The sequence below is a fragment of the Leiobunum rupestre genome, chromosome 2 (assembly GCF_980474605.1).
Source record: "Leiobunum rupestre chromosome 2, qqLeiRupe1.1.hap1, whole genome shotgun sequence".
In the NCBI taxonomy this organism is placed as follows: domain Eukaryota; kingdom Metazoa; phylum Arthropoda; class Arachnida; order Opiliones; family Sclerosomatidae; genus Leiobunum; species Leiobunum rupestre.
The window spans coordinates 85,430,337-85,448,989 of record NC_143385.1 but is presented as its reverse complement, the minus strand read 5'-3'; the positions used below and the strand labels follow the sequence as shown (position 1 = coordinate 85,448,989).

The 18,653-nt window shown below is 42.1% G+C and overlaps 20 non-coding genes across 20 annotated transcripts; all 20 read left to right on the top strand.

The window, feature by feature from the left end:
* Positions 1-5,284: 5,284 nt before the first annotated feature.
* TRNAL-AAG (transfer RNA leucine (anticodon AAG)) lies at positions 5,285-5,366 on the top strand. The gene has a single exon. It is a non-coding gene; the product is annotated as a tRNA-Leu (tRNA).
* A 94-nt stretch (positions 5,367-5,460) lies between these two features.
* TRNAL-AAG (transfer RNA leucine (anticodon AAG)) lies at positions 5,461-5,542 on the top strand. The gene has a single exon. It is a non-coding gene; the product is annotated as a tRNA-Leu (tRNA).
* A 270-nt stretch (positions 5,543-5,812) lies between these two features.
* Positions 5,813-5,894, top strand: TRNAL-CAG (transfer RNA leucine (anticodon CAG)). Its single transcript has one exon. It is a non-coding gene; the product is annotated as a tRNA-Leu (tRNA).
* A 447-nt stretch (positions 5,895-6,341) lies between these two features.
* TRNAL-CAG (transfer RNA leucine (anticodon CAG)) lies at positions 6,342-6,423 on the top strand. Its single transcript has one exon. It is a non-coding gene; the product is annotated as a tRNA-Leu (tRNA).
* A 798-nt stretch (positions 6,424-7,221) lies between these two features.
* On the top strand, positions 7,222-7,303 carry TRNAL-UAG (transfer RNA leucine (anticodon UAG)). Its single transcript has one exon. It is a non-coding gene; the product is annotated as a tRNA-Leu (tRNA).
* A 446-nt stretch (positions 7,304-7,749) lies between these two features.
* Positions 7,750-7,831, top strand: TRNAL-AAG (transfer RNA leucine (anticodon AAG)). The gene has a single exon. It is a non-coding gene; the product is annotated as a tRNA-Leu (tRNA).
* A 1,856-nt stretch (positions 7,832-9,687) lies between these two features.
* Positions 9,688-9,769, top strand: TRNAL-UAG (transfer RNA leucine (anticodon UAG)). Its single transcript has one exon. It is a non-coding gene; the product is annotated as a tRNA-Leu (tRNA).
* A 446-nt stretch (positions 9,770-10,215) lies between these two features.
* On the top strand, positions 10,216-10,297 carry TRNAL-UAG (transfer RNA leucine (anticodon UAG)). The gene has a single exon. It is a non-coding gene; the product is annotated as a tRNA-Leu (tRNA).
* Positions 10,298-10,568: 271 nt separating this feature from the next.
* Positions 10,569-10,650, top strand: TRNAL-UAG (transfer RNA leucine (anticodon UAG)). Its single transcript has one exon. It is a non-coding gene; the product is annotated as a tRNA-Leu (tRNA).
* A 94-nt stretch (positions 10,651-10,744) lies between these two features.
* TRNAL-UAG (transfer RNA leucine (anticodon UAG)) lies at positions 10,745-10,826 on the top strand. The gene has a single exon. It is a non-coding gene; the product is annotated as a tRNA-Leu (tRNA).
* A 445-nt stretch (positions 10,827-11,271) lies between these two features.
* Positions 11,272-11,353, top strand: TRNAL-UAG (transfer RNA leucine (anticodon UAG)). Its single transcript has one exon. It is a non-coding gene; the product is annotated as a tRNA-Leu (tRNA).
* A 1,501-nt stretch (positions 11,354-12,854) lies between these two features.
* On the top strand, positions 12,855-12,936 carry TRNAL-UAG (transfer RNA leucine (anticodon UAG)). The gene has a single exon. It is a non-coding gene; the product is annotated as a tRNA-Leu (tRNA).
* A 1,148-nt stretch (positions 12,937-14,084) lies between these two features.
* On the top strand, positions 14,085-14,166 carry TRNAL-UAG (transfer RNA leucine (anticodon UAG)). The gene has a single exon. It is a non-coding gene; the product is annotated as a tRNA-Leu (tRNA).
* A 446-nt stretch (positions 14,167-14,612) lies between these two features.
* Positions 14,613-14,694, top strand: TRNAL-UAG (transfer RNA leucine (anticodon UAG)). Its single transcript has one exon. It is a non-coding gene; the product is annotated as a tRNA-Leu (tRNA).
* Positions 14,695-14,964: 270 nt separating this feature from the next.
* Positions 14,965-15,046, top strand: TRNAL-UAG (transfer RNA leucine (anticodon UAG)). Its single transcript has one exon. It is a non-coding gene; the product is annotated as a tRNA-Leu (tRNA).
* Positions 15,047-15,844: 798 nt separating this feature from the next.
* On the top strand, positions 15,845-15,926 carry TRNAL-UAG (transfer RNA leucine (anticodon UAG)). The gene has a single exon. It is a non-coding gene; the product is annotated as a tRNA-Leu (tRNA).
* A 445-nt stretch (positions 15,927-16,371) lies between these two features.
* Positions 16,372-16,453, top strand: TRNAL-UAG (transfer RNA leucine (anticodon UAG)). The gene has a single exon. It is a non-coding gene; the product is annotated as a tRNA-Leu (tRNA).
* Positions 16,454-16,899: 446 nt separating this feature from the next.
* Positions 16,900-16,981, top strand: TRNAL-UAG (transfer RNA leucine (anticodon UAG)). Its single transcript has one exon. It is a non-coding gene; the product is annotated as a tRNA-Leu (tRNA).
* Positions 16,982-17,427: 446 nt separating this feature from the next.
* TRNAL-UAG (transfer RNA leucine (anticodon UAG)) lies at positions 17,428-17,509 on the top strand. The gene has a single exon. It is a non-coding gene; the product is annotated as a tRNA-Leu (tRNA).
* A 445-nt stretch (positions 17,510-17,954) lies between these two features.
* On the top strand, positions 17,955-18,036 carry TRNAL-AAG (transfer RNA leucine (anticodon AAG)). Its single transcript has one exon. It is a non-coding gene; the product is annotated as a tRNA-Leu (tRNA).
* The last annotated feature ends 617 nt before the right edge of the window (positions 18,037-18,653 follow it).

The following is an 18,653-nucleotide window of genomic DNA, read 5'->3' as shown; positions in this document are numbered from 1 at the left end:
GAAATTGTAACAAGTTTGTCATTTCTGAACGCTTTTTTTTAAAGCCTATGCCAAATTCCATCAGCCGATGCCGGTTTACGATATATATATAAATATGTTAAATTCTTTAATTTAAAATAGCAATATGTATTTAATTATGTTGAACGTTAACGATTCCTTACGGGAAAATGTATTTACTCTATATAAAATAAAATTATTTTAATAAAATGGCCATATAAATAACCAGTCACTCTCTTGTCAATGCAGCAGCTTTAACAAGTCTATGGGTGCGTACAACAGTCGGCAGGAATAGGTATCTAGAAAAAACTTTCCACTGGTTGTCTTGAGTACAAGTATTTATTCCATTGCACCCTAGTATAACATAGTAAACTTTTATAAAAAAATCGAAGGTACCATATTTTAAAACCGAAATAGTTTGAAACGATGTTTATGCACCGAGGTTAAATTTCTTTCGGCCTCTATATATATATATATATATATATATATATATATATATATATATAAAAATGTTCAAGATGATGAACTCCAACATTGATGTGCCAACTTCCATGGTGATCGGTCAAACAAAGTGTTTTTTCATGGTGAAGGTTTTTATGCTATCCATATAACTTTAAATCGCCACTAGATGGCGCTGCAGCACATCACCACCTTTACCGTACAACCGATCACCATGAATATTGGTATACATAGGTATTTGCATACTAATACTTTAGTCTTTCATTTTGCTTCAACTCGCCATTAGATGGCGCTTGCTATCCATTTCACTTTATATCGCCACTAGATGGAGCTGCAGCGCATCAACTTCTTTATAGTACAACCGATCGCCATGGAAATTAGTAAACATAGATATTTGAACACGGATAATATTTTCGCGCTATCCATTTTGCTATAACTCGCCACTAGATGGCACTTGTTATCCATTTCACTTTAACTTGTCACTCGATGGCGCTGCAGTGCATCAACTTCTATACCGTTCAATCTATACACTTAATCAGAATTTGAAGTTAGTTCGACGAAATAGCGAATAGAATAGTCAAAAATATAGATAATTCACGTGAATTATTATTAAAAAACTTATATAGTTCATCATCAATTTATATCAATAAAAATAATGAAACCTAATCCGTAGGAGTTATCTTTCATTTTTCCACATTAACAAACAAATATACACTGGCAAGACGTCTTCCTTTTTAAGCTAGTTGGTTATAAAGGCAAAGCACCGGGAAGATTAGGCAATCGCTTGGATTGTCTATCAAGCAGACTTAGTTCAAGTTTATTTTACAGAGCAAAAATGAGAACCAACGTTCTTGTAAAAAATATTTCCGCATATTGACGTTAATACCAGATGGCTTTATTCACAATCTTCTTTACATTTGACACGTCCACTGGATTCTAGTTTCGTTAGTCTTAAACAAGTTGGAAAAAGGCAAAATATAGTCCGACGCTTAAGTCGGAATCTACATTAGTGAAACCGAACATGGCCTAGAAATGCACCGTGATAATATATATTTATTTATTTTATTATTACTTGTTACATAAATATAATTTTTTTCATGTTATTTTAATTTACTTTTCATGTTAATTTATTTTTTTCATGTTAATTTAATGTATTTTATATTATATATTATAATTTATTTTTAATTTTAATTAGTTTTATTTTTAAATATTTTAATATAATTTAATTTAATTTATCTTTTTATATTTAATTTTAAATTTATTTAATTTAAATTAAATTAATTTGTCATATTAATTAAATTTATTTTTCAAATTAATTAAATTTATTTTTCACATTAAATAAATTTATTTTTACATTAAATAAATTTATTTTTCAAATTAATTAAATTTATTTTTCAAATTTATTAAATTTATTTTTCACGTTCGTTAAATATATTTTTCACATTCGTTAAATTTATTTTTCACATCCATTAAATTTATTTTTCATATTAATTAAATTTATTTTTCATATTATCTTTTATTTTTCAAATTAATTTAATTTCATATTTTTCATATTATCTTTTATTTTTCAAATTAATTTAATTTCATATTTTTCATATTATCTTTTATTTTTCAAATTAATTTAATTTCATATTTTTCATATTATCTTTTATTTTTCAAATTAATTTAATTTCATATTTTTCATATTAATGTAATATAAATTAATTTTTTTGTTTCATATTAATTTAATACCATATTAATTGTTTTATTTTTCATATTTATTTAATATCATATGAAATTTTTTATTTTTCATATTAATTTAATTTGATATTAATTTATTATTTTGATTATTCATATTAATTAAATATCATTAATTTATTTTTTGATTATTCATATCAATTTAATATCGTATTAATTTATTTTTTAATTTTCATATTAATTTATTTTTATTTTCATATTAATTTATTTTAATTTTCATATTAATTTATTTTTTATTTTCATATTAATTTATTTTTTATTTTCATATCAATTTAGTTTGACAAAATTAATTTATGTTTATTTAATAATGTAATTTCACATACATTTAATTACTTTTAATTTATTTAATAATGTGATTTCACATACATTTAATTCATTTTAATTTATTTAATAATTTATCTTCACATTTTAAAAACTAATTTAATTTCTAAATTTGGCTCATAAGTTTAACAACCAGCGCCACTACATAGAGGGCTCCCGGGTTAATAAACTTTAGAAGGGTCGGTAACGAAACTATAGTATACTATACTAATCTCACGTGGGTGGAAGCAGAGTTTATGGCGATTTGTCAATAGCTCTATTGAAGATAAGTAGAAGCTCTTAAAAATAATAAAACATTATTTGAGTAGATAAATTATAAAAATAAATATATATTCAAGCGTAATATTGTAAGAGTAATAAATTTAAGTAAATATAAATTAGCTAGATGGCGCTCCTGTGCTATAACGACCGTGTTCCTAAAAAGCCACTTTTTGGAGAAAGGTCCAGGCCAGTGGCAAATAGTGGAAAATTGGCCAAAAGTTGCAAATAGTGGCTAATAAAGAAAAATTGCAATTTTAAAGTTTAAAAAGTAATTGGAATTAGATTTTAAAGTAGTTTTTAGTAAAAATGTCTAAGTTTACACTGAACTTACAATGTTCTAATTAATTATTCGAAAGAAATGAACAGACTATTCTTATGTTAATCAGAATCTGAGCATTCCTAAGAGTAAATATTTGTCTTAAGTAGCCCCTATCGGAAATTTCTGTGTTAAAGTATTTTTTATTATTTTATAATTTTGTGGTAAAAATATTTATTGGCCATTTTTGGCCTGATAGGCCACTAAATTCACTTTTGTACTGGCCGAAATTTTCCACTATTTTCCACACTATTGTCCACCTGAAATTTTCTACCTCGGAACACTGAATATCGATAGGGGTCATTTGGGGAAAACCATTCTACGTATGGTCGCCATTCGAATTATATCGTATTCTAACCTCCTAAAGTTGAACAGCCCTGCTTTGACAAAACGACAAAGCTTGGAGCCAGTTTGGAGACATAAAAGAGTCCCTCAACTGTAGGCAATAGTGTCAACATAAACGTTATTTATTGGACCCTAAGGCACTGGTTTAAGGTAAAAGTCTCTTTGGGAGCGCGGGTTCGAATCCCTCCACTGCCATTATTCATTTTGCCATAGGGGCATAGGTAAACCTTTTTACAGCATTAAGATGATATTTTAGTTAATAGTAAGCCACATGAAGGCAGTGTGGCCGAGTGGTCTATGGCGCTGGTTTTAGGCATTAGTCTCTTAGGGGGCGCGGGTTCGAATCCCGCCGCTGTCCGTATTCAATTTTGCCAGAGGTTTGTTTTTAGGGGCATGGCAAAACTTTTTTACAGCATTTAGATGATATTTTAGTTAATAGCAATCCACACGAAGGCAGTGTGGCCGAGTGGTCTATGGCGCTGGTTTTAGGCACCAGTCTCTTCGGGGGCGCGGGTTCGAATCCCGCCGCTCTCATAGTTCGATTTTGAGAGAGGTATGTTTTTAGGGGCATGGGAAAACCTTTTTACAGCATTTAGACGATATTATAGTTAATAATAAGCTACCCGAAGGCAGTGTGGCCGAGTGGTCTATGGCGCTGGTTTTGGCACCAGTCTCTTCGGGGCGTGGGTTCACATCCCACCGCTGTCATAATTCGATTTTGCCAGAGGTATGTTTTAAGGGCCATGGGAAAACCTTTTTACAGCATTTAGACGATATTTAAATTAATAATAATTCACACTAAGGCAGTGGTCTATGGCGCTGGTCTTAGGCTACAGTCTCTTCGGGGGCGCGGGTTCGAATCCCGCTGCTGTCATTATTCGTTTTTGCCAGAGGTATGTTTTTAGGGGCATGGGAAAACCTTTTTACAGCATAAAGACGATATTTTAGTTAATAATATCTTTCACGAAGGAAGTGTGGCCGAGTGGTCTATGGCGCTGGTTTTAGGCACCAGTCTCTTCGGGGGCGCGGGTTCGAATCCCGCCGCTGTCATTATTCAATTTTGCCAGAGGTATGTTTTTAGGGGCGTGGGAAAAACTTTTTACTGCATTTAGACGATATTTAAGTTAATAATAATCAACACGAAGGCAGTGTGGCCGAGTGGTCTATGGCGCTGCTTTTAGGCTACAGTCTCTTCGGGGGCGCGGCTTCGAATCCCGCCGGTGTCATAATTCGATTTGGCCAGAGGTATGTTTTTAGGGGCATGGGAAAAACGTTTTACAGCATTAAGACGATACTTTAGTTAATAATAAGCTACCCGAAGGCAGTGTGGCCGAGTGGTCTATGGCGCTGATTTTAGGCACCAGTCTCTTCGGGGGCGCGGGTTAAAATCCCGCCGCTGTCATTATTCAATTTTGCTAGAGGTATGCTTTTAGGGGCATGTGAATACCTTTTTACAGTATTTAGACGATATTTATGTTAATAATAAGCTAACTGAAGGCATTGTGGCCGAGTGGTCTTAGGCGCTGGTTTTAGGCACCAGTCTCTTCGGGGGCGCGGGTTCGAATCCCACCGCTGTCATAATTCGATTTTGCCAGACTTATGTTTTTAGGTGCATGGGAAAATCTTTTTACAGAATTCAGACGATATTTTAGTTAATTATAATCCACACGAAGGCAGTGTGGCCGAGTGGTCTATGGCGCTGGTTTAAGGCACCAGTCTCTTCGGGGGCTCGGGTTCGAATACCGCCGCTGTCATTGTTCAATTTTGCCAGAGGTATGCTTTTAGGGGCACGTGAAAACCTTTTTACAGCCTTTAGACAATATTTTAGTTAATAATAAGCTACTCGAAAGTAGTGTGGCCGAGTGGTCTATGGCACTGGTTTAAGGCACCAGTCTCTTCGGGGGCGCGGGTTCGAATCCCGCCGCTGTCATTAATCAATTTTGCCAGAGGTATGTTTTTAGGGGCATGGGAAATCTTTTTTACAGCATTAAGATGATAATTTAGTTAATAGTTAGCCTCACGAAGGCAGTGTGGCCGAGTGGTCTATGGCGCTGGTTTAAGGCATCAGTCTCTTCGGGGGCGCGGGTTCGAATCCCGCCACTGTCATTATTCAATTTTGCCAGAGGTATGTTTTTAGGGGCATGGGAAAACTTTTTACAGCATTTAGATGATAATTTAGTTAATAGTCATCCACATGAAGGCAGTGTGGCCGAGTGGTCTATGGCGCTGGTTTTAGGGACCAGTCTCTTCGGGGGCGCGGGTTCGAAATCCCGCCGCTGTCATAATTCAGTTTTGCCAGAGATATGTTTTTATGGGCATGGGAAAACCTTTTTACGGCAATTAGACGATATTTTAGTTAATAATAAGCTATACGAAGGCTGTGTGGCCGAGTGGTCTATGGCGCTGGTTTCAGACACCAGTCTCTTCGGTGGCGTGGGTTCGAATCCCACCGCTGTCATTATTCAATTTTGCCAGAGGTATGTTTTTAGGGGCATGGGAAAAACGTTTTACTGCATTAAGACGATATTTTAGTTAATAATAAGCTATCCGAAGGCAGTGTGGCCGAGTGGTCTATGGCGCTGGTTTTAGGCACAAGTCTCTTCGGGGGGCGCGGGTTCGCATCCCGCCGCTGTCATTATTCAATTTTGCCAGAGGAATGTTTTAAGGGGTATGGGAAAAACTTTTTACAGAATTAAGACGATATTTTAGTTAATAATAATCCACATGATGGCAGTAAGGCCGAGTGGTCTATGGCGCTGGTTTTAGGCACCAGTCTCTTCGGAGGCGTTGGTTCGAATCCCGCCGCTGTCATTATTCAATTTTGCCAGAGGTATGTTTTAAGGGGCATGGGAAAAACTTTTTACAGCAATTAGACGATATTTTAGTTAATAATAAGGTATACGAAGGCAGTGTGGCCGAGTGGTCTATGGTGCTGGTTTCAGGCACCAGTCTCTTCGGGGGCGCGGGTTCGAATCCCGCCGCTGTCATAATTCAGTTTTGCCAGAGGTATGTTTTTAGGGGCATGGTAAAATCTTTTTACAGAATTTAGAGGATATTTTAGTTAATAATAAGCCGCATGATGGCAGTGTGGCCGAGTGAGCTATGGCGCTGGTTATAGGCACCAGTCTCTTCGGGTGCGTGGGTTTGAATCCCGCCGCTGTCATTATTCAATTTTGCCAGAGGTATGTTTTTAGGTGCATGGGAAAATCTTTTTACAGAATTTAGACGATATTTTAGTTAATAATAACCCACACGAAGGCAGTGTGGCCGAGTGGTCTATAGCGCTGGTTTTAGGCACCAGTCTCTTCGGGGGCGTGGGTTCGAATCCCGCCGCTATCAAAGTTCGATTTTGCTAGGGGTATGTTTTTAGGAGCATGGGAAAACCTTTTTACAGCATTTAGACGATATTTAAGATAATAAAAATCCACATGAAGGCAGCGTGGCCGAGTGGTCTATGGCGCTGGTTTATGGCACCAGTCTCTTCGGGGGCGTGGGTTCGAATCCCGCCGAGGTTATTATTCAATTTTGCCAGAGGTATGTTTTTAGGTGCATAGGAAAAACTTTTTACTGCATTTAGACGATATTTTAGTTAATAATAATCAACGCGAAGACAGTGTGGCCGAGTGGTCTATGGCGCTGGTTTTAGGCTACAGTCTCTTCGGGGGCGTGGGTTTGAATCCCGCCGCTGCCATTATTCAATTTCAACAGAGGTTTATTTTTAGGGGCATGGGAAAAACGTTTTACTGCATTAAGACGATATTTTAGTTAATAATAAGCTATCCGAAGGCAGTGTGGCCGAGTGGTCTATGGCGCTGGTTTTAGGCACCAGTCTCTTCGGGGGCGCGGGTTCGAATCCCGCCGCTGTCATAGTTCGATTTTGCTAGGGGTATGTTTTTAGGAGCATGGGAAAACCTTTTTACAGCATTTAGACGATATTTAAGATAATAAAAATTCACATGAAGGCAGCGTGGCCGAGTGGTCTATGGCGCTGGTTTATGGCACCAGTCTCTTCGGGGGCGTGGGTTCGAATCCCGCCGAGGTTATTATTCAATTTTGCGAGAGGTATGTTTTTAGGTGCATAGGAAAAACTTTTTACTGCATTTAGACGATATTTTAGTTAATAATAAACAACGCGAAGACAGTGTGGCCGAGTGGTCTATGGCGCTGGTTTTAGGCTACAGTCTCTTCGGGGGCGTGGGTTTGAATCCCGCCGCTGCCATTATTCAATTTCAACAGAGGTTTATTTTTAGGGGCATGGGAAAAACTTTTTACTGCATTAAGACGATATTTTAGTTAATAATAAGCTATCCGAAGGCAGTGTGGCCGAGTGGTCTATGGCGCTGGTTTAAGGCACCAGTCTCTTCGGGGGCGCGCGTTCGAATCCCGCCGCTGTTATTATTCAATTTTGCCAGAGGTATGTTTTTAGGGGCGTGGGAAAAACATTTTACTGCTTTTAGACGATATTTAAGTTAATAATATTCAACACGAAGGCAGTGTGGCCGAGTGGTCTATGGCGCTGGTTTTAGGCACAAGTCTCTTCGGGGGGCGCGGGTTCGAATCCCGCCGCTGTCATTGTTCTATTTTGCCAGAGGTATGCTTTTAGGGGCCTGGGAAAACCTTATTACAGCATTTAGACGATATTTAAGATAATAAAGATCCACATTAGGGCAGCGTGGCCGAGTGGTCTATGGCGCTGGTTTATGGCACCAGTCTCTTCGGGGGCGTGGGTTCGAATCCCGCCGAGGTCATTATTCAATTTTGGCAGAGGTATGTTTTTAGGTGCATAGGAAAAACTTTTTACTGCATTTAGACGATATTTTAGTTAATAATAATCAACGCGAAGACAGAGTGGCCGAGTGGTCTATGGCGCTGGTTTTAGGCTACAGTCTCTTCGGGGGCGTGGGTTTGAATCCCGCCGCTGCCATTATTCAATTTCAACAGAGGTTTATTTTTAGGGGCATGGGAAAAACTTTTTACTGCATTAAGACGATATTTTAGTTAATAATAAGCTATCCGAAGGCAGTGTGGCCGAGTGGTCTATGGCGCTGGTTTTAGGCACCAGTCTCTTCAGGGGCGCGCGTTCGAATCCCGCCGCTGTCATAGTTTGATTTTGCTAGGGGTATGTTTTTAGGAGCATGGGAAAACCTTTTTACAGCATTTAGACGATATTTAAGATAATAAAAATCCACATGAAGGCAGCGTGGCCGAGTGGTCTATGGCGCTGGTTTATGGCACCAGTCTCTTCGGGGGCGTGGGTTCGAATCCCGCCGAGGTTATTATTCAATTTTGCCAGAGGTATGTTTTTAGGTGCATAGGAAAAACTTTTTACTGCATTTAGACGATATTTTAGTTAATAATAATCAACGCGAAGACAGTGTGGCCGAGTGGTCTATGGCGCTGGTTTTAGGCTACAGTCTCTTCGGGGGCGTGGGTTTGAATCCCGCCGCTGCCATTAGTCAATTTCAACAGAGGTTTATTTTTAGGGGCATGGGAAAAACTTTTTACTGCATTAAGACGATATTTTAGTTAATAATAAGCTATCCGAAGGCAGTGTGGCCGAGTGGTCTATGGCGCTGGTTTTAGGCACCAGTCTCTTCGGGGGCGCGCGTTCGAATCCCGCCGCTGTTATTATTCAATTTTGCCAGAGGTATGTTTTTAGGGGCGTGGGAAAAACATTTTACTGCTTTTAGACGATATTTAAGTTAATAATATTCAACACGAAGGCAGTGTGGCCGAGTGGTCTATGGCGCTGGTTTTAGGCACAAGTCTCTTCGGGGGGCGCGGGTTCAAATCCCGCCGCTGTCATTGTTCTATTTTGCCAGAGGTATGCTTTTAGGGGCCTGGGAAAACCTTATTACAGCATTTAGACGATATTTAAGATAATAAAGATCCACATTAGGGCAGCGTGGCCGAGTGGTCTATGGCGCTGGTTTAAGGCACCAGTCTCTTCGGGGGCGTGGGTTCAAATCCCGCCGAGGTCATTATTCAATTTTGCCAGAGGTATGTTTTTAGGTGCATAGGAAAAACTTTTTACTGCATTTAGACGATATTTTAGTTAATAATAATCAACGCGAAGACAGTGTGGCCGAGTGGTCTATGGCGCTGGTTTTAGGCTACAGTCTCTTCGGGGGCGTGGGTTTGAATCCCGCCGCTGCCATTATTCAATTTCAACAGAGGTTTATTTTTAGGGGCATGGGAAAAACTTTTTACTGCATTAAGACGATATTTTAGTTAATAATAAGCTATCCGAAGGCAGTGTGGCCGAGTGGTCTATGGCGCTGGTTTTAGGCACCAGTCTCTTCGGGGGCGCGGGTTCGAATCCCGCCGCTGTTATTATTCAATTTTGCCAGAGGTATGTTTTTAGGGGCGTGGGAAAAACATTTTACTGCTTTTAGACGATATTTAAGTTAATAATAGTCAACACGAAGGCAGTGTAGCCGAGTGGTCTATGGCGCTGGTTTTAGGCACAAGTCTCTTCGGGGGGCGCGGGTTCGAATCCCGCCGCTGTCATTGTTCTATTTTGCCAGAGGTATGCTTTTAGGGGCCTGGGAAAACTTTATTACAGAATTAGACGATATTTAAGATAATAAAGATCCACAATAGGGCAGCGTGGCCGAGTGGTCTATGGCGGTGGTTTTAGGCACCAGTCTCTTCGGGGGCGTGGGTTCGAATCCCGCCGCTGTCATAGTTCGATTTTGCTAGGGGTATGTTTTTAGGTTCATGGGAAAACCTTTTTACAGCATTAAGACGATATTTTAGTTAATAATAAGCTATCCGAAGGCAGTGTGGCCGAGTGGTCTATGGCGCTGGTTTTAGGCACCAGTGTCTTCGGGGGCGCGGGTTCGAATCCCGCCGTTGTTATTATTCAATTTTGCCAGAGGTATGTTTTTAGGGGCGTGGGAAAAACATTTTACTGCTTTTAGACGATATTTAAGTTAATAATAATCAACACGAAGGAAGTGTGGCCGAGTGGTCTATGGCGCTGGTTTTAGGCACAAGTCTCTTCGGGGGGCGCGGGTTCGAATCCCGCCGCTGTCATTGTTCTATTTTGCCAGAGATATGCTTTTAGGGGCCTGGGAAAACCTTATTACAGCATTTAGACGATATTTAAGATAATAAAGATCCACATTAGGGCAGCGTGGCCGAGTGGTCTATGGCGCTGGTTTTAGGCACCAGTCTCTTCGGGGGCGTGGGTTCAAATCCCGCCGCTGTCATAGTTCGATTTTGCTAGGGGTATGTTTTTAGGGGCATGGGAAAACCTTTTTACAGCATTTAGACGATATTATAGTTAATAATAAGCTACCCGAAGGCAGTGTGGCCGAGTGGTCTATGGCGCTGGTTTTAGGCACCAGTCTCTACGGGGGCGTGGGTTCGAATCCCGCCGCTGTCATTATTCAATTTTGCCAGAGGTATGTTTTAAGGGGCATGGGAAAAACTTTTTACAGAATTAAGACGATATTTTAGTTAATAATAATCCACATGATGGCAGTGTGGCCAAGTGGGCTATGGCGCTGGTAATAGGCACCAGTCTCTTCGGGGGCGCGTGTTCGAATCCCGCCGCTGTCATAATTCGTTTTTGCCAGAGTTATGTTTTAGGAGCATGGGAAAACCTTTTTACAGCATTTAGACGGAATTTTAGTTAATAATAATCAACGCGAAGACAGTGTGGCCGAGTGGTCTATGGCGCTGGTTTTAGGCACCAGTCTCTTCGTGGGCGCGGGTTCGAATCCCGCCGCGGTCATTATTCAATTTTGCCAGAGGTATGTTTTTAGGGGCATGGGAAAAACTTTTTACTGCATTAAGACGATATTTTAGTTAATAATAATCTATCCGAAGGCAGTGTGGCCGAGTGGTCTATGGCGCTGGTTTTAGGCACCAGTCTCTTCGGGGGCGCGGGTTCGAATCCCGCCGCTGCCATTATACAATTTCAACAGAGTTATGTTTTTAGGGGCATGGGAAAAACTTTTTACTGCATTTAGACGATATTTTAGTTAATAATAATCAACACGGAGACAGTGTGGCCGAGTGGTCTATAGCGCTGGTTTTAGGCACCAGTCTCTTCGGGGGCGCGGGTTTTAATCCTGCCGCTGTCATTATTCAATTTTGCCAGAGGTATGTTTTTAGGTGCATGGGAAAATCTTTTTACAGAGATTAAACGATATTTTAGTTAATAATAATCCACACCAAGGCAGTGTGGCCGAGTGGTCTATGGTGTGGTTTTATGCACCGGTTTCTTCGGGGGCGTGGGTTTGAATCCCGCCGCTGTCATTATTCAATTTTGACAGAGGTATGCTTTTAGGGGCATTGGAAAACCTTTTTACAGCATTTAGACGATATTTTAGATAATAAAAATCCACATGAAGGCAGCGTGGCCGAGTGGTCTATGGCGCTGGTTTTAGGCACCAGTCTCTTCGGGGGCCAGTGTTCGAATCCCGCCGCTGTCCTTATTATATTTTGCAAGAGGTATGCTTTTAGGGCCATGGGAAAACCTTATTACAGCCTTTAGACGATATTTAAGATAATAAAGATCCACATTAGGGCAGCGTGGCCGAGTGGTCTATGGCGCTAGTCTTAGGCACCAGTCTCTTCAGGGGCGCGGGTTCGAATCCCGCCGCTATCATTATTCGTTTTTGCCAGAGGTATGTTTTTAGGGGCATGGGAAAAACTTTTTACTGCATTAAGACGATATTTTAGTTAATAATAAGCTATCCGAAGGCAGTGTGGCCGAGTGGTCTATGGCGCTGGTTTTAGGCACCAGTCTCTTCGGGGGCGCGGGTTCGAATCCCACCGCTGTCCTAATTCGATTTTGCCAGAGGTATGTTTTAAGGGCCATGGGAAAACCTTTTTACAGCATTTAGACGATATTTTAGTTAATAGTAATCCGCAAAAAGGAAGTGTGGCCGAGTGGTCTATGGCACTGGTCTAAGGCACCAGTCTCTTCGGGGGCGCGGGGTCGAATCCCGCCGCTGTCATTATTCAATTTTGCCAGAGGTATGCTTTTAGGGGCCTGGGAAAACCTTATTACAGCATTTAGACGATATTTAAGATAATAAAGATCCACATGAAGGCAGCGTGGCCGAGTGGTCTATGGCGCTGGTTTTAGGCACCAGCCTCTTCGGGGGCGCGGGTTTTAATCCCGCCGCTGTCATAGTTCGATTTTGCCAGGGGTATGTTTTTAGGGGCATGGGAAAACCTTTTTACAGCATTTAGACGATATTATAGTTAATAATAAGCTACCCGAAGGCAGTGTGGCCGAGTGGTCTATGGCGCTGGTTTTAGGCACCAGTCTCTTCGAGGGCGTGGGTTCGAATCCCGCCGATGTTATTATTCAATTTTGCCAGAGGTATGTTTTTATGGGCGTGGGAAAAACATTTTACTGCATTTAGACGACATTTAAGTTAATAATAATCAACACGAAGGCAGTGTGGCCGAGTGGTCTATGGCGCTGGTCTTAGGCACCAGTCTCTTCGGGGGCGCGGGTTCGAATCCCGCCGCTGTCATAATTCAGTTTTGCCAGAGGTATGTTTTTAGGGGCATGGTAAAATCTTTTTACAGAATTTAGAGGATATTTTAGTTAATAATAAGCCACATGATGGCAGTGTGGCCAAGTGGGCTATGGCGCTGGTAATAGGCACCAGTCTCTTCGGGGGCGCGTGTTCGAATCCCGCCGCTGTCATAATTCGTTTTTGCCAGAGTTATGTTTTAGGAGCATGGGAAAACCTTTTTACAGCATTTAGACGGAATTTTAGTTAATAATAATCAATGCGAAGACAGTGTGGCCGAGTGGTCTATGGCGCTGGTTTTAGGCACCAGTCTCTTCGTGGGCGCGGGTTCGAATCCCGCCGCGGTCATTATTCAATTTTGCCAGAGGTATGTTTTTAGGTGCATAGGAAAAACTTTTTACTGCATTTAGACGATATTTTAGTTAATAATAATCAACGCGAAGACAGTGTGGCCGAGTGGTCTATGGCGCTGGTTTTAGGCTACAAACTCTTCGGGGGCGTGGGTTTGAATCCCGCTGCTGCCATTATACAATTTCAACAGAGTTATGTTTTTAGGGGCATGGGAAAAACTTTTTACTGCATTTAGACGATATTTTAGTTAATAATAATCAACACGGAGACAGTGTGGCCGAGTGGTCTATAGCGCTGGTTTTAGGCACCAGTCTCTTCGGGGGCGCGGGTTTTAATCCTGCCGCTGTCATTATTCAATTTTGCCAGAGGTATGTTTTTAGGTGCATGGGAAAATCTTTTTACAGAGTTTAAACGATATTTTAGTTAATAATAATCCACACCAAGGCAGTGTGGCCGAGTGGTCTATGGTGTGGTTTTATGCACCGGTTTCTTCGGGGGCGTGGGTTTGAATCCCGCCGCTGTCATTATTCAATTTTGACAGAGGTATGCTTTTAGGGGCATTGGAAAACATTTTTACAGCATTTAGACGATATTTTAGATAATAAAAATCCACATGAAGGCAGCGTGGCCGAGTGGTCTATGGCGCTGGTTTTAGGCACCAGTCTCTTCGGGGGCGAGTGTTCGAATCCCGCCGCTGTCCTTATTATATTTTGCAAGAGGTATGCTTTTAGGGCCATGGGAAAACCTTATTACAGCCTTTAGACGATATTTAAGATAATAAAAATCCACATTAGGGCAGCGTGGCCGAGTGGTCTATGGCGCTAGTCTTAGGCACCAGTCTCTTCAGGGGCGCGGGTTCGAATCCCGCCGCTGTCATTATTCGTTTTTGCCAGAGGTATGTTTTTAGGGGCATGGGAAAAACTTTTTACTGCATTAAGACGATATTTTAGTTAATAATAAGCTATCCGAAGGCAGTGTGGCCGAGTGGTCTATGGCGCTGGTTTTAGGCACCAGTCTCTTCGGGGGCGCGGGTTCGAATCCCACCGCTGTCCTAATTCGATTTTGCCAGAGGTATGTTTTAAGGGCCATGGGAAAACCTTTTTACAGCATTTAGACGATATTTTAGTTAATAGTAATCCGCAAAAAGGAAGTGTGGCCGAGTGGTCTATGGCACTGGTCTAAGGCACCAGTCTCTTCGGGGGCGCGGGGTCGAATCCCGCCGCTGTCATTATTCAATTTTGCCAGAGGTATGCTTTTAGGGGCCTGGGAAAACCTTATTACAGCATTTAGACGATATTTAAGATAATAAAGATCCACATGAAGGCAGCGTGGCCGAGTGGTCTATGGCGCTGGTTTTAGGCACCAGCCTCTTCGGGGGCGCGGGTTCGAATCCCGCCGCTGTCATAGTTCGATTTTGCCAGGGGTATGTTTTTAGGGGCATGGGAAAACCTTTTTACAGCATTTAGACGATATTATAGTTAATAATAAGCTACTCGAAGGCAGTGTGGCCGAGTGGTCTATGGCGCTGGTTTTAGGCACCAGTCTCTTCGGGGGCGTGGGTTCGAATCCCGCCGATGTTATTATTCAATTTTGCCAGAGGTATGTTTTTATGGGCGTGGGAAAAACATTTTACTGCATTTAGACGACATTTAAGTTAATAATAATCAACACGAAGGCAGTGTGGCCGAGTGGTCTATGGCGCTGGTCTTAGGCACCAGTCTCTTCGGGGGCGCGGGTTCGAATCCCGCCGCTGTCATAATTCAGTTTTGCCAGAGGTATGTTTTTAGGGGCATGGTAAAATCTTTTTACAGAATTTAGAGGATATTTTAGTTAATAATAAGCCACATGATGGCAGTGTGGCCGAGTGGGCTATGGCGCTGGTTATAGGCACCAGTCTCTTCGGGGGTGTGGGTTTGAATCCCGCCGCTGTCATTATTCAATTTTGCCAGAGGTATGTTTTTAGGTGAATGGGAAAATCTTTTTACAGAATTTAGACGATATTTTAGTTAATAATAATTCACACGAAGGCAGTGTGGCCGAGTGGTCTATAGCGCTGGTTGTAGGCTACTGTCTTCTCGGGGGCGCGGGTTCGAATCCCGCCGCTGTCATTATTCAATTTTGACAGAGTCATGCTTTTAGGGGCATGGGAAAACCTTTTTACAGCATTTAGACGATATTTTAGATAATAAAAATCCACATGAAGGCAGCGTGGCCGAGTGGTCTATGGCGCTGGTTTTAGGCACCAGTCTCTTCGGGGGCGAGGGTTCGAATCCCGCCGCTGTCCTTATTCAATTTTGCCAGAGGTATGCTTTTAGGGCCATGGGAAAACCTTTTTACAGCATTTAGACGATATTTTAGTTAATAGTAATCCGCAAAAAGGAAGTGTGGCCGAGTGGTCTATGGCACTGGTCTTAGGCACCAGTCTCTTCGGGGGCGCGGGGTCGAATCCCGCCGCTGTCATTATTCAATTTTGCCAGAGGTATGCTTTTAGGGGCCTGGGAAAACCTTATTACAGCATTTAGACGATATTTAAGATAATGAAGATCCACATGAAGGCAGCGTGGCCGAGTGGTCTATGGCGCTGGTTTTAGGCACCAGCCTCTTCGGGGGCGCGGGTTCGAATCCCGCCGCTGTCATAGTTCGATTTTGCCAGGGGTATGTTTTTAGGGGCATGGGAAAATCTTTTTACAGAGTTTAAACGATATTTTAGTTAATAATAATCCACACCAAGGCAGTGTGGCCGAGTGGTCTATGGTGTGGTTTTATGCACCGGTTTCTTCGGGGGCGTGGGTTTGAATCCCGCCGCTGTCATTATTCAATTTTGACAGAGGTATGCTTTTAGGGGCATTGGAAAACCTTTTTACAGCATTTAGACGATATTTTAGATAATAAAAATCCACATGAAGGCAGCGTGGCCGAGTGGTCTATGGCGCTGGTTTTAGGCACCAGTCTCTTCGGGGGCGAGTGTTCGAATCCCGCCGCTGTCCTTATTATATTTTGCAAGAGGTATGCTTTTAGGGCCATGGGAAAACCTTATTACAGCCTTTAGACGATATTTAAGATAATAAAAATCCACATTAGGGCAGCGTGGCCGAGTGGTCTATGGCGCTAGTCTTAGGCACCAGTCTCTTCAGGGGCGCGGGTTCGAATCCCGCCGCTGTCATTATTCGTTTTTGCCAGAGGTATGTTTTTAGGGGCATGGGAAAAACTTTTTACTGCATTAAGACGATATTTTAGTTAATAATAAGCTATCCGAAGGCAGTGTGGCCGAGTGGTCTATGGCGCTGGTTTTAGGCACCAGTCTCTTCGGGGGCGCGGGTTCGAATCCCACCGCTGTCCTAATTCGATTTTGCCAGAGGTATGTTTTAAGGGCCATGGGAAAACCTTTTTACAGCATTTAGACGATATTTTAGTTAATAGTAATCCGCAAAAAGGAAGTGTGGCCGAGTGGTCTATGGCACTGGTCTAAGGCACCAGTCTCTTCGGGGGCGCGGGGTCGAATCCCGCCGCTGTCATTATTCAATTTTGCCAGAGGTATGCTTTTAGGGGCCTGGGAAAACCTTATTACAGCATTTAGACGATATTTAAGATAATAAAGATCCACATGAAGGCAGCGTGGCCGAGTGGTCTATGGCGCTGGTTTTAGGCACCAGCCTCTTCGGGGGCGCGGGTTCGAATCCCGCCGCTGTCATAGTTCGATTTTGCCAGGGGTATGTTTTTAGGGGCATGGGAAAACCTTTTTACAGCATTTAGACGATATTATAGTTAATAATAAGCTACTCGAAGGCAGTGTGGCCGAGTGGTCTATGGCGCTGGTTTTAGGCACCAGTCTCTTCGGGGGCGTGGGTTCGAATCCCGCCGATGTTATTATTCAATTTTGCCAGAGGTATGCTTTTAGGGCCATGGGAAAACCTTTTTACAGCATTTAGACGATATTTTAGTTAATAGTAATCCGCAAAAAGGAAGTGTGGCCGAGTGGTCTATGGCACTGGTCTTAGTCACCAGTCTCTTCGGGGGCGCGGGGTCGAATCCCGCCGCTGTCATTATTCAATTTTGCCAGAGGTATGCTTTTAGGGGCCTGGGAAAACCTTATTACAGCATTTAGACGATATTTAAGATAATGAAGATCCACATGAAGGCAGCGTGGCCGAGTGGTCTATGGCGCTGGTTTTAGGCACCAGCCTCTTCGGGGGCGCGGGTTCGAATCCCGCCGCTGTCATAGTTCGATTTTGCCAGGGGTATGTTTTTAGGGGCATGGGAAAACCTTTTTACAGCATTTAGACGATATTATAGTTAATAATAAGCTATCCGAAGGCAGTGTGGCCGAGTGGTCTATGGCGCTGGTTTTAGGCACAATACTCTTCGGGGGGCGCAGGTTCGAATCCCGCCGCTGTCATTATTCAATTTTGCCAGAGGTATGTTTTAAGGGGCATGGGAAAAACTTTTTACAGAATTAAGACGATATTTTAGTTAATAATAATCCACATGATGGCAGTGTGGCCGAGTGTTCTATGGCGCTGGTAATAGGCACCAGTCTCTTCGGGACGCGTGTTCGAATCCCGCCGCTGTCATAATTCGTTTTTGCCAGAGTTATGTTTTAGGAGCATGGGAAAACCTTTTTACAGCATTTAGACGTAATTTTAGTTAATAATAATTCTAACGAAGGCAGTGTGGCCGAGTGGTCTATGGCGCTGGTTTAAGGCACCAGTCTCTTCGGGGGCGCGGGTTCGAATCCCGCCGCTCTCATAATTCGATTTTGCCAGAGGTATGTTTTTAGGGGCATGGGAAAACCTTTTTACAGTTTAAGACGATATTTTAGTTAATAATAAGCTACCCGAAGGCAGTGTGGCTGTGTGGTCTATGGCGCTGGTTTTAGGCACCAGTCTCTTCGGGGGCGCGGGTTCGAATCCCACCGCTGTCATAATTTGATTTTGCCAGAGGTATGTTTTAAGGGCCATGGGAAAACCTTTTTACAGCATTTAGACGTAATTTTAGTTAATAATAATTCTAACGAAGGCAGTGTGGCCGAGTGGTCTATAGCGCTGGTTTTAGGCACCAGTCTCTTCGGGGGCGTGGGTTCGAATCCCACCGCTGTCATTATTCAATTTTGCCAGAGGTATGTTTTTAGGGGCATGGGAAAAACTTTTTACTGCATTAAGACGATATTTTAGTTAATAATAAGCTATCCGAAGGCAGTGCGGCCGAGCGGTCTATGGCGCTGGTTTTAGGCACCAGTCTCTTCGGGGGCGTGGGTTCGAATCCCGCCGATGTTATTATTCAATTTTGCCAGAGGTATGTTTTTATGGGCGTGGGAAAAACATTTTACTGCATTTAGACGATATTTAAGTTAATAATAATCAACA